Source organism: Babylonia areolata, chromosome 22, assembly GCF_041734735.1.
Source record: "Babylonia areolata isolate BAREFJ2019XMU chromosome 22, ASM4173473v1, whole genome shotgun sequence".
In the NCBI taxonomy this organism is placed as follows: domain Eukaryota; kingdom Metazoa; phylum Mollusca; class Gastropoda; order Neogastropoda; family Buccinidae; genus Babylonia; species Babylonia areolata.
The window spans coordinates 20,214,865-20,227,364 of record NC_134897.1 but is presented as its reverse complement, the minus strand read 5'-3'; the positions used below and the strand labels follow the sequence as shown (position 1 = coordinate 20,227,364).

General features: G+C 45.7%; 1 protein-coding gene across 2 annotated transcripts in view; it reads left to right on the top strand.

Moving 5' to 3' along the window:
* The window catches only part of LOC143297419 (A disintegrin and metalloproteinase with thrombospondin motifs 6-like), a 262,496-nt gene that overhangs the window by 181,408 nt on the left and 68,588 nt on the right, over positions 1-12,500 (top strand). The gene's annotated exons all lie outside the window — the stretch shown is intronic.

Sequence of the window (12,500 nt, the reverse complement as noted above, 5' to 3'; positions counted from 1 at the left end):
TAATGTTGCATTTGGGGCATGGCATAGTGTACGTAAAAAATAAATAAATAAAAACAGTCCCAAAACACGAAGTCATAGGCTTAACTGAACAAGATTTTCCAAGTGGTGAAAAAAAATTCAAGGAAAAAAGAGAAAGCAAGCATTAATTTTGTGTGTTTTTGTGTGTGTGTGTGTGTGTGTGTGTGTGTGTGAAAGACGCCATTGGTGTTTGTGTTTGTATGTGTGTCTGTGTGTGATTGCGTGTCCGTACGTGTATCTGTGTGTGTGTGCGTGCGCGCACGCGCGCGTGCCTGGCTGGTGCGCGCGTGTTTGCATGCTCACACACATTTCTCCATCAGGTGGTATTCTCCAACAGCGAAACACATTGTTGAGGCACACGTGATGAGCATTCCGATTACGTCAGATACCTGTTTCTGAACAACACGGTATGACGGGTAGACAGGTAATACATGCAGGGGACAAGTGTGGAGTTGATGCGGCTGACAGTCGGTGAAATGGATGGCCCTCTCCTGTGTTTGTGATACACACACGCGGGTGTGTGTGTGCGCGCGCGCGCACACACACACACACACACACACACACACACACAACACACACACACACACACACGTACGCACACGCGCCATCACACACAGACACATATACAAATACAAATACCAATGGCGTCTTTCACACACACACACCACACACACACACACACACACACACACACACACACACACACACACACACGAGGGACGACGACAGATGGTGAAAAAAAACAAGTGACCGCCCTCAGACAAATGAGTCGGAAGGCACGGCATATTTTGCTGCGACCTGTCGCTGTATTTCCATAGGTGGAAAGGTTGGAAGCGTTTGGATTTTCCATTGCGTCCATACACATAAAGATGATTTCAGAAGCGGTCCATTGGTAATTAATGGCAGCGTCCATTCAGGGTAGCAGCGAGCGTTTCATTAGGCTGGTCCACTATGAACAGCAACGTTGCCGAAACGGTCACTATTGAATAGCTGCGTCCATTATGATGAATAGCAATGTCGCAGAAACGATCCGTTACGAATAGCAGCATTTCAGATACCGTCCAACTGTTAATGACAGAGTTTTCAGAAACTTCCTATTGTGGGTAGTCTCGTATCAAAAAAACGGTCCCTTGTGAAGTGCAACTTTTCAGAAACGGTCCAATATCAACAGCAGCGTTTCAGAAACGGCTGTTCGTGGAGACTTGATTCCGTGCGGTCGCAGTACCGTCAGCTCGGCTTCTGCTCCACTGAAGCTACAAAATCAGCTACTTTGTGGTCCGCTTGTACGCATCTCCCATCCGTGTCTTCTGGGCTCTCTTAGCTTTTGATGTGTGTGTGTGTGTGTGTGTGTGTGTGTGTGTGTGTCTGTGCAGGTGTGCATCATGGAAGTATGCGGCCATTATTATTTTATTTATTATGCCTTTGTGTCAGTCGAAATGCAAAAAAGTGCTGTTGATATGTTACGTCCGTGTTTGTTGTTTGTTACCTTTGTAACATTTGAATATAGTTATATTTGTGTGGGGATGTTTGAGTGAATGTTTTTAGTGCTGTTGTAAAGCGCATAGAGCTTCAAGAATATGCGCTGTAGTAAGATGTCTTAATAAATAATTTTTTTTAAAAGTGTATGTCAGTGGACTAAAACAAGCAAACAAACAAACAAACAAAACAAAAACCACCAACTTATTTTTAAACCTGTCACCCACAACTTGTTTCACGGTCTGTCTGCTTTGTATTAACAGCACATTGTGTAGTATTATGGCTGGCCACCCCTTCTTCAGTACTACACCAACCGTGTCATGTCCACACACACACACACACACACACACACACACACACACACACACACACACACACACACACACACACACACACACACACACACACACACACACACACACACACACACACACACACACACACACACACACACACACACACACACACACACACACACACACAACTGTGGCTCGACCTTGACACAAACACTCGTAGTAACAAAATTATGAACAAGACTTACCCGCATCCGCACAATTCCCACTCACCAGGGATTAGAGCTCGTGAGACTTTTTTTTTTTTTTTTTTTCTAGGATCTTGTGCGGTTGCCACCCATTGAAATCGGGAGCGAAATCTCTGATAATACTCCCTCCCCCCCGCCCCCTCACACACACATACACACCCACCCCCGGTACTCTCAACTTCCTAGATCTCCGCTCGGGGGTGTAATTAGCACGTGTGAAAAATCACAACTCCCTGTTTTGACTGAGGGGCCGCCGACAGGTTTGTTTTTTTCTTGGAGAGGAGGAGGGGGGGGGGGGGGGCGGTGCGGAGGAGGGGGGGGGGTTGTATTGGGCATCTCCCTTTCTGACCCTCAAAACCCTCCGCCCCTTACCTCCCCACATGCGCTCCCTCCATGCTCCCACTTTCTCCTACCCCCTTCCTTCCTTTTCAAAGCTTTTCACCCCTAACAACATCGCCTCTAACCCCGTTTTTCCCTTCCCCTCCCACTGTTCAAGTCCAGTCCCCTCTTTCTCTTTCTCTCTTTCACCGCCCCTCTCCATTTTTCCAGAGTGATTTGTTTTCTCAAAGCACGGGTTTGAAACCCCCAAGGGTCTTGGATGGGGGGGGGGGGCAGGGGGAGACCACACCTGAACTTTCTCAGCTCCGGTGTGCTGAGCGATTGCCGTTCTATTTTGCATATGTTGTAGTGTGTGTGTGTGTGTGTGTGTGGGAGGAGGGAGGGGTGGTGGGGGTGGACGTGGAGGGTGACGGGGGGCGTTCAGATGGCGATTTCTGACGGTAGCAGATGTTTATTTTCATCATCACCATCACTGTCAACAACAATAACGACCAAAAAAAAAAAAAAAGCCAAGCAAAACATCAGCAAACCACCACCACCACACACACACGTCAAGTTATCAAGCATTATTTTCTTATCAGGTTGTATTTGTGACAACTGGTTTAACCTCAATTGTGATAACGCTAGGAAGTGTCTTAAATTAAAGTTTGATGGGGTATCCAGTTTGTTTTAGAATAATTTATTTTCCATGGCATTCTTCTGTTCTGTTTTTCACTTTTGATGTCGCGAAAGTAGAAGATGTTGTAAACCTGGAATTGCTAACTTCGGTTCTGTAAGCCTCCATTAATGTTTCCGATGTGTGGAAAGTGTCCTCGGTGAGTTAATATGCCATGACTTTACAATGATTGATTGATGATTCATTTCTCTTTTTATTATTTTTTTTTTTTTCATTCATTTATTTTTGAACTGCAACCGTTCAGATTGTACGAGCATATATCCTTTTTTTCTGTTTGTTTATTTGTTGTTGTTGTTTGTTGTGGGTTTTTTTTGTCTTATCTCTGTCTCATTCTCTTTTCCTATCTGTCCCCCTTTCTCTGCCAACTGCATACAAAGACTGAAAAATTAATGTAGAAGAAGCCCGTGTCCTTGGAACGAAACACTGAGTCAGTTTTGAAAAAGCCACCCTCTTTTTCTTCTGCTCTGCTTGGGCGGTAGTGTTGTAGTAGTCGGCTATTGTGTGGCTGAGATCTGCTAACAGTCATCAACGGGGTGGGAGGGTGGGTAGCTCTTGTCTTGGGAAATCGCTCCCTAAGTGCTTGGGAGGAGAGAGAAGGGAGTATCTTACCTCTGATCCCCGCCTCTCTTAGCATTCATAAGCGTACGTTTTATGTCCCCTTCCCTAGGGTGGGCGGCTGGGGCGGGTAAGGAGTGGGTGGTGGTGTGTAAGGTCCCGGTCTGTGGTTGAGTGTGTGAGAGTTTGTGTGTGTGTGTGTGTGTGTGTGTGCGCGCGCGCGCCCCTCAGCGTGAAGGAAGGTCAAGAGGACAGCGGAAGGACTGGCAAACGGTGACGGAAGATGCTCCATCAAGATCAGATTACTCTCCGGGGTTCGTTCGAGAGTGGCGGGCCCTCGTTTGGGATTTTTTTTGATGGCGGAGGGGGGTGAGGTGGAGGTGGGAGCAATTAGCCGTGACGTTAGGGCCTCCTTATCCCCCTTCATGCCCCCCGTCCACCACACCGACCCCTTCCCCCACCCCTCTCCCCGGGGGGGGGATGGGGATGGTGGTGGTGGTGGTGGAGGGGTTGGTGGGGGGGGGGGGGCGGATTGAGAGGATCAGGTGGAGTGGTTGGGGCTGTTTGAGGGTATCGAGTTACTTTCCGGTGAAGGAAGCAGTGGTTTGTGTGTGTGTGTGTATGTCTGTGTCTGTGTGTGTGTGCGTGTCTGTGTCTGTATGTGTGTGTGTGTGTCTGGGTGTGTTTGTGTGCGTGTGTGTGTGTCTGTGTCTGTATGTGTGTGTATCTGTGTGTGTGTGTGTGTCTGTGTGTGTGTGTCTGTGTTCAACTCGCCCTGGCTCTTTCCTTTACAAGCAGCGTCCTCGTTATGTGAGGTCCTTCAGTCCAGCAGATGAAGGTAATGAGCTCGTCATCTGCTTCCTCACTGCTTTACCGCCAGTCTGACCTGACGTGCTGCTGTGACGCTGCTTGAGGGAGGGCTGCGGAAATTTAACCCCTTGATTGCTGAACCTTGGTGACACTGAGGTCAGCGAAGCATCAGTTTTTACTGAACTGCGTTGTCCTCTTTTTGTGTACCGAATAAAGTACAAGATCAGCACTCTATGTTATAGATGCATTCACAAAACTGCCCCTTCCTATCTCTGCGGCTGCCTTCACCTCTACACTCCATCTCGCTCACTACGATCGGCTTCGGATCCACTCTGTTCACGCATACCCAGATTCAAACATTCGACTGTTGGCCGCCGTTCTTTCTCTGTTTCTGGACCTTGCGACTGGAATGAACTTCCTTTTTCGCTTCGTCAAGTCTCCACACTTAGCTCTTTCAAGTCTGGCCAACCCACCTCTTCCCAAAATAGCCTCCCTTGCCTGCCCTTCCTTGTCTTTAGTTTCTACAGTTATGCATGCGTGTGAATGACTGGTGCGAAAGCGCTTTGATTTGTCTCTGCACAAGATCCAGCGCTATATAAATACCATTATTATTATCATTATTATTACTTTTCAGTCACGTGATTGACGTTGCTGAAGTTTCCGTGATGGGAGTCCCAAGAGGAAGAAATCCAAATCACAGAACGGCGAAATGACGCCCTCATAATTATGCAAGCTGTGTCTGATCTCCGTGATGTAAATGCCCACCACTGACAAACGTGATTGTCAGCAGGAGTCAATGGAGTTAATTAGAGTGTGATGGTTAATTAGTGATCGAGTAATATGTTTTGATTTTTCTATGTCTTTTGTTTTTAATATTGGTGCTGTGATACCTCTTTTGTCTCTTCTGTTTCAAAGAGCAAACCTTGCACAGTTGTACCTTGCGCTGTCGGTGTCGCAACGGTATTCATCACAACACGGCAGTATAAGAAAATGAATAAATGAATAAGAAAATAAACTGGGCATACATCAGATAAAGCAAGAGAATGTTTGTTCTTACAATAACAGCGTAAAGCTAATGCCTCCAGAGAGAGAGAGAAAGAGAGAGAGAGAGAGAATGAGATTGTGTCTACCTCGCCTCTTTTAGACATTGTGCACGAAACTACCCTGTATGTGATTTTATATGTTGCATGACCTTGACAATGTTTGAGCATGACAATGGTAAGAAGACAGATTACAGGGGGAAGAAAGAGAGAGAGAGAGAGAGAGAGAGAAAAGGAAGAATAAAGAGATGAGAGAAGAAAAAAAAAGAAAGAGAAAGAAAAGACAACAGAAAGGAGAAAAATGATGATGGAAGGAACGAAAAAAAAAGAAAAAAAGAGAGAGAGAGAACAAAAAACAAAAACAAAAAACCAAAAAAAAGTGGGAAAGAACCTTCCAAGGATGCTGAGACTATCCTGCTCATTTGCAGAAATTTTACGCATCCACTGATTTCTCCTAAAAATAAAAAAAATAACAGTACAATCCGGAAAAAGAGAACGAGGTGAAAGGATTATTTATGTACGAGTGATTTCGTGACAGATCGTCACCTTGGAGTGGTGGGTCTTGGGGTAGGGTAACAACGCGTCCGACTTGGAAGCGAGAGAATCTGAGCGCACAGGTTCGAATCCTGCACTCGCCAAGTACTCCCCCCCCCTCCCCTCCCATCCACTAGACTTTGAGTGGTGGTCAGGACGCTAGTCATTCGGATGAGACGCTAAACCGAGGTCCAGTATTTGTGGTCTGTAGAAAAATCTACATCGATTCGAAAATAAATATAGTTGCAGCCAGAAAAAAAGAAAGAAAGAAAGAAAGAAAGAAAATTGGCACTGTTCTCTAGTGATGTGCTTTCCCTGGGGACTAAGAGAAGTGCAATTGGGAGGGACGCTCACTCAGTCTGGCTCCGCGACTAAGCCATTATTGTCGTTAGTAGGGGGCTTAGTAGGTGGTGTCCTAAGTACGTTAAAACAGAACAGACGCCACTGAACACCACCGAAGTGACTCAGCAGCAGTGCAGGGTCTCCTCTGGTGTGTGGCCTCCTGGCGACCTAACATCGATGGTTCCCTGTGGACTGCCGACGCTGGAACTGCGACGGACGAACCCGGGTGTGGCCGTGTATGGGGGGGAATCTATATGAGCGGCGTGGGAGTAATGCCACTGAAACGGTGCAGATGATGGGGCAGCAAAAAAAAAAAAAAAAAAAAAAAAAAAAAAAAAAAAGAGAAGTGCAATTCCACACAGAGAAATCTATCATGACAAAGTGTAATAATGTAATACAATTCTGTTTAGAAGTCGTTTTTGTCAAATCGTTTGTTGTTTTTCTCCCAGTTATTTTTGTGGTTTTTTTTTTTTTCCCTTTGACGTTGTCCTGAGTGCTTTGTCTCCTGGTGGTAATTTCTGCGGCGGGTTTAGTGGTAGGTAATTAGTTAAGTGGCACTAAACCTTAATTAATGAGTGGCAGGTGTTTCGCTAATCACTTCTAATTCCTTTATTCTTCTGTCAGCTGTCACGATTTTACTTATTCATCACATGTTTTTATCTGTCCCCTCTTTGTGTGTGTGTGTTTCGGTTTTTCCCCAAAACCCCCTCTCCTCTGTGTTTCTATATCTCTCTGTCTCTGTCTCTTTCTGTGTCTCTGTCTCTGTAATTTCTTACTCTATGGCCTCTCTGTCTGTGTCTCTGTAATTTCTTACTCAATGGCCTCTCTCTGTCTCTGTAATTTCTTACTCCATGGCTGTCTGTGTAATTTCTTTCTCCATGGCCTCTCTGTCTTTGTAATTTCTTACTCCATGGCCCTCTCTTCTGACCATCTTACTCAATGGCCTCTCTCTGTCTCTGTAATTTCTTACTCCATGGCTGTCTGTGTAATTTCTTTCTCCATGGCCTCTCTGTCTTTGTAATTTCTTACTCCATGGCCTCTCTCTGACCCCTGTCTCTGTAATTTCTTACTCAATGGCCTCTGTCACTGTCTCTGTAATTTCTTACTCAATGGCCTCTGTCACTGTCTCTGTAATTTCTTACTCCATGGCCTCTGTCACTGTCTGTGTAATTTCTTACTCAATGGCCTCTCTCTGACTCTGTGTAATTTCTTACTCCATGGCCTCTGTCACTGTCTCTGTAATTTCTTACTCAATGGCCTCTGTCACTGTCTCTGTAATTTCTTACTCAATGGCCTCTGTCACTGTCTCTGTAATTTCTTACTCAGTGGCCTCTGTCACTGTCTCTGTAATTTCTTACTCAGTGGCCTCTGTCACTGTCTCTGTAATTTCTTACTCAATGGCCTCTCTGTCTCTGTAATTTCTTACTCAATGGCCTCTCTCTGTCTCTTCCTCTGTCTCCGTCTCAGTAACTTCTGAATCCATTCACCACTGTTTCACGACGGTGTGTTCCACATGAAATTTGTATGCCATCCCCCTCTTCTCTCTGTCTGTCTGTCTGTCTATCTCTCGCTCTATCCACCGCTGTCGTTACTGTGACGGTGTGTTGTTCCACATATCAGTGATGGGCGTGACGCTAATGACTGCATTCTTTGCAGGGATACGCAGCTCCTCAAGTGAGACAACAGGCTTCGCTCGCTAAGTCGTCAGCTCTCCCATTAGCTTGGTGAATGGAGTTTCTTGTCGACGTTCCAGTATATCTGTTTACCTCTTGCTCTTTCTGCTCTCTCTGCTCTCTCTGCTCTCTCTCTCTCTTTACGCAGTAACGGAACTCCCTTAACTCACTCAGTACGGCCAGTCCTCTCTTCTCCTCTACACAGACCCCTCGGATGTCCTGTGGGTGTCTGAATGACCCAACCTTTAGCTTCCGTCGTCAGAATTGTGGTATTCGTTGTAAACATTCACCTCTTCAGTATAAGAGCCTTTCGCTTGCAATATTTTGATGATGGTAATTGGGGTGAAACTCTGTTAACGTCGTCTCTTTCGCCGTTCGTATGGAGAGAGTTAACCTCCCAGCTCCTCCCTCTAAACGCTCCATCTCCATTTCCCCTTTTCTACCCCCGACTTTCTGTGTGTGTGCGTGTGCGTGCGTGCGTGCGTGTGTGTGTGTGTGTTTGTGTGTGTGTGTCTTACCCCTCTATCTTCCTTTCGTCCCCCCCCCCCCACCGCTCCGTCTCTCTTCTCTCTCTCTTCCCCCCCCTCTCTCTCTCCACTTTCTCTCTCACTCTATCTCTCCCTACCCCCCCCTCTCTCTCTCTCCCCCTGATGGCTCTGTATTATCCTGACTAGTAAAAGAACGATGGCTCTGTATTATCCTGACTAGTAAGCTAAGTTTTATCAGAACGAGATGTACAGCCTCAACGATGAGCATAATACTCGGCAGCAGAAGTCAAGGGGTTAAACGTCGGGGAGGCAAAGCTGTGTAGTTTGCTTTTTTTGTCTCTTCGCCCGGCGTTCATCGCTGAGACTGCTTGTGTGTGTGTGTGTGTGTGTGTGTGTGTGTGTGTGTTTTAAGAAGAGATGATGATGATAATGATGATGATTATTATTATACAAAAATTGAAAAGGCAATCGAATTGATATTATGAATTTGTAAACGTTTCCCTTGGCCACTTCTTGCATCATGTTTTTTGGGTGTTTTTTTTGTTTTTTTGTTTTTCAGCTTGCACAATGTGGTAGCTTACAGAGAGAAAGAGAGAGAGAGAGAGAGAGAGAGAGAGAGAGAGAGAGAGAGAGAGAGAGAGAGAGAGGATTCTCGCGAAAACGAAAAAAAAAAGGTTCACAATAAGGGTTTGTATTTCTTCGTTTTTCTGGGGTTTTTTTGTTGTTTTTTTGTTTTTGTTTTGTTTTGCTTTGTTATTTGTATATTCAAGGGATATCCTGTTTGGATGAACGGGGCCAAAACATGTCATTTGCAACTCCAATGCGATGTGCCATGGAGTGTCGGTGTTTACCAAATCCACTGATATAGGCGGAAGTGTCATAACACCGAAAACAAAAACAAAAACAAAACACAAAAAAAATGAAAGTGATTAACGGTTCTTCTTCTTTTTTTCGTTTTTTTTCCCGTACTCACCGCTTTCTAATTTGCGATCTTATGGTGTCCTAATCTGTTCCACTCAGGGGTTTCTTTATGTGAAGAACTTACACAAGCTGGGGCTTTAATAATGTCTGTACTAAAAAAATTTAAAAAAAATTGCAAGCTGACAGTATTTACCAGTATCTTGCTTGTGTTTGTTTCTTGATGGGCGTCTGTGACCTGTTTCTGTTTCCTGTAGGGGAGACGCACACACACACACACACACACACACGCACACACACACACACACACACAGAGATAGAGACAGCGTGGGGGGTTGGGGGGGGGGACTCGGTGAGAGAGAGAAACGAAACGAAACGAAGTTTTATTTTATCAGGGTAGTGAGAAAAGCAAAACATATGCTTTTTTCCACCCAGCCCTGGGGTATAAAAAAGGGGGGAAAGAGGGCTGCAATGGATTGTGCTGCATCAAAGAGAGAGAGACAGACAGACAGACAAGGACTCGGAGAGAGAGAGACAGAGAAAGACTCGGACAGAGACAGAGAGTAATAAAATGAGTCACAAAGGGCTTTTAAACATTTGCTGTCAGATTATCGCCCCCTGAACATCTGCTGTCAGAAGGGATGAGGGGCAAAGCGAAAACAGACATTTCCTTCCAGACCCCCACAACCACGCTCATTACCCTCGTCTGAATGGACAGATAAAACGAAAAAGCAAGCAAAATATATTTTTTTTTATAAAGAAAAGGCCCCATGAGAACAAGGCTGACATTGTTTCACCCCCCTCAATCACTGTTAAAAAAAAAACAACAAAAAAACATGCTTACCTACAGGTTGACTCACAGCATACCCCCCACCACATATCTCTGATGACGGCTGCACCCACAGAGAGAGAGAGAGAGGAAGAGGAAGTCCCTTCCCTTCCCCTCATTGAGAACAAGCAATGTGTGGTGTCTGGCCATGGTAGTAGTAGTCTTCTCACGCTGATTTCCAGACGTACCCCTTTCCTGTGTGTGAGGTTTATATTAGTCGCCGCACAAACACGCTGCAGGCAACACGAGATATTGTCGGGTTGTTGTGTTTTTTTGTGTTTTTGTGTGTTTTTTTTTCTTTCCCAGCGTCTCAAACTTGATATCGTACCATCACACCTGTTTGGAGTATATACAGGGTGCTGCGCTTACCAGCACTGTTCACACACACACACACACATCCCTGTTGATTCGGCATTGATTATCAGAAAGATTTTTTTTTTTTTTGAATGACTGCTTCCTCACCGCTCCCCAACATTTTTATTTTATTCTAAGGCATAATACAAGGTATTGTGCGGAAACTCCCCGTGAAAGGATGCAAAACCGCTTCTTCATCTTCTTTTTTTCTTCCTTTCTATTTAAAACGACTTTTATCACACCCCCCCCTTTTTTTTTATTGAGTCAGACCACTGATGAGAAAGCGGAAATGGTGGAAACATTTTGCTGGAAACGATTTGAAGCAGTTTTATTTCTGTATACTGAAACGAGTTGTTGTGTTTTTCTTCGTGTGTGTGTGTGATAAAGATCCAGTGTCCTTGTTAAAACTGTTCTTCAAGGAACTGTTGAGGGAGGAATACTAATGAGCTGACAACATAGTAGATTGGACGCTGCCGGGAAAACCATTTGCAGAGACACCCAGGGTTTTTGACTCAGCCGACAGACCGAATTTCAGTTCTTGTGTGTGGCGCCCCACGGAATGAAGTAGATGAATGAGAAAAAGAAAAGAAAAAGATCATTGAACTTCGGTTTACTCCCTCTGTTCTCGCAAACCAAGAGATTCATTTACTTTTTCCTTGTGAACATTTTACGGGGTTTTCAAATGGCACTGGGCTAACCAGCAGCGCCGTTTCCGAGAGGAACTACACACCAGCTGTTGCTATTTTACGGCTCGCCCCTGGCTGTTTTAGTCGCTTGAACCGCGTGGTTCGTGCACAAAACGACCACTCTTGTCTTTTAGGTACAACCGTTAACCTGTCTCCTGCGACCGTTAGCGGCGAGGAATAAAAGTGTCTTTTCAAGGCTTCGTTCATGTATATATACAGACGCAACGCTTTCAGTAGAGGTCCGTGGCGTGTTCGGCCTGCTGTTGATTGATTGCACACGCACACACGCACGCACACACACACGCACACACACACGCGCGCGCACACAAACACACACACGCGCGCGCTCGTATGCACAGACACCCTGCGACACCCCACTCCCTCCACACACATCTAAACTCATTGTATCACTCACACACACACACACACACACACACACACACACACACAGAGAGAGAAACGAAACGAAACGTTTTATATTGATAAAGGCCAAAGCCCCTCACTGAAGGGGTGTGGCATATGCACATTGAAATATCGGTATTACAGCAGTCAACATACTGTATTTTACACACACACACACACACACACACTCAGAGAGAGAGAGAGAGAGAGACGGAGAGACGCTCGCGCGCGTGTGTAAAATAAAAACAAACGAACAACATCTTGTAATCTTGCACGTTCGCCAAAGTCGAACCGAGCAGTAAGTACAAGGCCCCTCCGGGTGGTTCAAACAAGTTCGCTGCAATAAAGAAGCGTTCAGAGACGGCCCAGGGCTAGCTTTGACTGAGAGGGACGAATGGTGTAGGGGAGAGGGGGGTGGGGCACAGGGAGGGAGGGGGTGTGTGTGTGTGGGTGGGATGGAGGGGTGGGGGTGGGGTCTGTCTAGGAACCAACCACAGGGCAGCTGTTTGTGTCCTTTCACTTTGAGGGCAGTGTTTTATCGGCCATAAACAGTCTCTTCTTTTGCCCCCTGCACCTTCTATCTACCAGGGTCTGTTTGAAGGCCAATGTTGTGACATTGTCACCTGAGCGTGAGGGGTGGGGGGGTGGAGGGGGGCGTGCATCTCTCCCTCTCTCTCTCTCCTTGCTTGCTTGCTTTTTCCACGTTTTTTTGTTTTGTTTTGTTTTGAGGACACGACATCAAGGTTAATGGGAATCCTCTTTTGAGGGATGTGGGGTTGAGTGTGTGTGTGTGTTCGTGTGTGTGTGTGTGACATGAAA